This window comes from Penaeus chinensis, chromosome 37, assembly GCF_019202785.1.
Source record: "Penaeus chinensis breed Huanghai No. 1 chromosome 37, ASM1920278v2, whole genome shotgun sequence".
Lineage (NCBI taxonomy): Eukaryota > Metazoa > Arthropoda > Malacostraca > Decapoda > Penaeidae > Penaeus > Penaeus chinensis.
The window spans coordinates 20,948,144-20,952,290 of record NC_061855.1 but is presented as its reverse complement, the minus strand read 5'-3'; positions in this window follow the sequence as shown (position 1 = coordinate 20,952,290).

Below are 4,147 nucleotides of genomic sequence, written 5' to 3'. Positions count from 1 at the left end.
TTTCTAAGATTTCCATGCCCCATCCCCCCCACCCCACCCCACCCTCCAGTCTCTAGCCTGCGTCTTTGTCCGTGCCCGAAGATAGTAAATCACAGAACCCCGTAAGACGCCGGAGAGGAAGTGTGCTAAGGAGGTTTTGCAACATGGATAACAATGGGAGAGTGGGAGGAAGAGGGGATAGGAAGGGGAGGGGGAGGATAGGAGGGGAAAGGAGGAAGAAGAGGAGAAAAGATGAAGAGGATGAGGAAATAAGGAGATGAGAATAGATGGATCAAAGGAGAAAGGAGGATAGAGAGAGAAAGGGGAGAAAAAGAATGGTATAAAGGAAAATGGAATAAGAAGATGAGAGAAGGTGGCAATCGGTGAAATGAGAAAGAGGTAGAATCGGATTTGGTGATGAAAGAAGTGAAATAGAAAGGAGAACGGATCATTTTCGAAGCTTTATGAATCAGGTTCGAAGGTTGGATGGCCCTACTGCAATGCCTTGGTGTGCGAATTTTCTTGTGTTATGATTATTACACTTGCCTGTTTATTCACTTCTCATTCTTTTCGTTCGGAATTTCATGATCACACGAATGGACATTATGGAGCATGTACAAGTATACTACTTACGTTAAATGCCACACAGACAACGTAAACTAAGTACAGAAGGTGCGTCGGGTATAAACCAAAGCAAAACTCACCGACAGCGCCGTTCTCCTGCACCAAGGCGAACATGGTCGTGTTGGAGAAGACCGGAGCGTTGTCGTTGATGTCCTTCACGAAGACCATAACCACCGTCTCCACCACGTGCACGGGGCCTCCTTCGGTCTCCGGGTCCTCCTCGGGTCCCGTCCTGGAGCTCTCCTCACGCTCATTACTTCCTCTTCCGCTCTTGTGAGCGCAGCCACCGCCCTCCAGGAGGAAGGCTTTGTATGGTCCCATTGTGGGCGCTCTAACGTTCCATGCTTCCCTGCTGTGTGGATTGTTTCGCACGTGTCGGTCCCCAGCTTTAGCGTCGTCCTCTAAGCCTGCTTTAGTCCATCCGGACCTCCGGCTCCGCCCTGGTACGTTCTGCTTTCTGGTTCTTATCTCATTCAGGGCGCCAGGGCCTCGTCTCGGGTTAGTGATATGGAAGTTCTCCCTTCCATGGATCGCGACGGGGTTGGAGGAGCTCGGCGTGTGGGCGGCTTGGCTATTTGTTTTATGATCTTGATCTCCGTGACTTGCCGGTGCTTCGTCGACAGGGAGAGGAGAGGACGAGGGATACGTAACGTTTTCCACCACATATTTCAGCTCGGGAAGCGTTTTATTCTCTCCCTCCCGCTTTTCTCGTGGTGTCTTTCCAATATCTATACTTTTCTTTTCTGTTCTCCTCTTTGCCTTTCTTTTGTCAAGTGTCTTTTCGTGACCTAACCTTTCGGTCGATCTTAGCACATGTAAGGTTTTCGGAACCATTTCAACGCCTCTTTTCTCCAAGCCAGTGGTGGCAACACTTCGTACCCATTCTGCACTTTCCGTCACATGTGATTCAGAATCCGGAAACTTATAAAAACGGCTTTCCGTATTGGCTGTTGCCGTCGGTGCTTGAGCGTGAACGTTGCCTTCATCTCCTAAACTTCTCAGCGGATCTTTACTCCGTGATGCTGCTATTTGTGCCTCCTCCGCTGCTTCTATTTCCAGAGGTTGTTCACCAGGCAGAAGTGTGTCCACGGTTGCATTCTCTCCTGATTCTTCTCGCTTGCGTCTCTTGCCTCTATTTTTGGACTTAAGCCAGCCTTTATCACGATCTCTTTCTCTTCCACTTCCCACGACATGTCTCCGCGTCCTGTCAATCGCAGTGCTGTAAAGGTATGACGGTTTTCGTCCCCGTCCACTATCATGGTTGTCTGCCGTGGTAGCGGCCGTGGGTTTGTCGTGTCGCCCCCACGAAACCTTGACGCCCGGGTGGTGAAAGCCTCCTTCCGGGCGGCGTCGCAGGTCGTGTTCCTCCTCCAGGAATATGTCGTCAAGGTCGGGTTGCTGTCCCGCTGGCTGGCCGTCGCGCACCTCCACCGTCAGCTTCCAGACCGATTTCCCGTGTGGAGGATCTCGGTCCACAGCCTGTTGGTAGAAAGAGACGAGGTTGTGGTAAGCTTAGAGGAAATACAGAGGAAATACTAGATGTCCATTTTTCCCATTCGGATGTTTCGATTTAGGAGAAAGGAAAAAATGATAATGGTGAGGATGACGATAAAGATAAAAGTAAGCGTAATATATGCTAACAATATATGATAATAGTGGTAATGATGGTCTAATTCTGGGGATGATAATTATAATGAACATGAATAATTGTAAATATCATAACTATTGTAAGTATATTATAGAAAAATATACATCTAGAGAGTTTGTGCAAAAATACGAAAGTGCACGAATGATAACAGAAAGGAGAGATTAGGAAGTGCTGTACAGTGTCACACAAAGAGGGATGGAAGGGAAAGGGAAATATGGAGGGAGTGATAAAACTAGTAATGGCAATTATGATGACAGTAAATGATGGTATCAGTGATAGTACTTACAACATCGATAATTATAGGTAATGATAAGATTATGCAAAGAAGCTATTTTTAGACGTTGTAAATCAAATCAATAATTGACATGACGGTCAGTAATGAGCATTTGCCAGCTTTTACAGCGACACGAAAGCCGGCTCAAAAATCTACCTAACCTAATTTCGCCTTACATAAATATCCAAGTAAGCCCTCCTAACAGCTTAAAAATGTCCACATCAAAGGATAAAATAACAAACAAAATATATATACCTCATCAAAAACTATGAAAAAAACGACATCAAATGAAAACGGAAGCACATAAAATACCAACAAGCAAAGACCTCAAAATATAAAACAAAGTGAAAAGGGAAGCAAGCACAGAAGCAATAACGTGGCAAAGAATCACAGTCACAGCCTCATTTTCTGCACCGCCAAATAGGATGGATTAAGAAGCCAAGTTTTCTGTGAGGAATTCTTGAAAGTGCCGAGTAACAGCTGATGCCATAAGCATTGTTGGGAAATAACGTTTTCCCTTACACTTCTTTACTCTGTCCCTTCGTCTTTACCTTCTAAAGTCCTCTTCTTTTCTTCTAGAACGGTATCTGTTTGTCCGTCGGTCTGTCTCTGTCTGTCTGTCTGCCTGTCTCTGTCTGCTTGTTTGCCTGCATGTCTCTCTGTATCTTTCTGTATGTCGGTTGATCTCTCTCTCTATCTACCTATCTCTATGTCTATCTACCCCCCCCCCCCTCTCTCTCTCTCTCTCTCTCTCTCTCTCTCTCTCTCTCTCTCTCTCTCTCTCTCTCTCTCTCTCTCTCTCTCTCTCTCTCTCTCTCACACTCACACACGCACACACACACACACACGCACACACACACACACACACACACACACACACACACACACACACACACACACACACACACACACACACATACACTCACTCACTCATTCACTCCCTATCTATGTATTATTTACCTATTTTTTCTATCTCTGGGGCTTTTTAGCATTCTGAAACCGCTAACACTTTGATACATTATTTTATGTTCGTAGTCGCAACAAAACATGGTATCATCGAATTTTGTACTGACATACGAAGTTTTGAAAAGAAGGTATTTTTCATAATTTCACAAAATAAAGCCAATTAAAAACATTTAAATAATTACTTAGCTCGCATACTTTTTAATTACAACAATTTGGAAGCTTCAAATAAAATGAAAAATAGTACCCGATAATTCTCCAAATCATATTGTTAAGACACACCACCCTTGATTCGCAAGGCTGTAGAAATGTTCAAATGTATTCCTGAGATCCGGACAAAATATCTTTCTTTTTCGTATTACATCCATTGTTCTCCATTGGAAAGTGGAAGAAAGTTATCCACCGCGAGCGAGTTCCATGTCCACACGGAGTCCGAATCTCAGACAACAGGATAATACCAATAGTGATAGGCATTTACTTGTCTTAGTGCCTGTAATATATCAACAGATCGAGATACACAGCCATTGCCAGACTTATACGTTATATCATAGAGATACAGAATGATTTTAAAGATATTTAGCCCACTGAAGTCAATACCACTTCATGTGATTCGGACACGTTGGAAATTCTTGCCATGTCGTTCCGGCGATTGTCATATC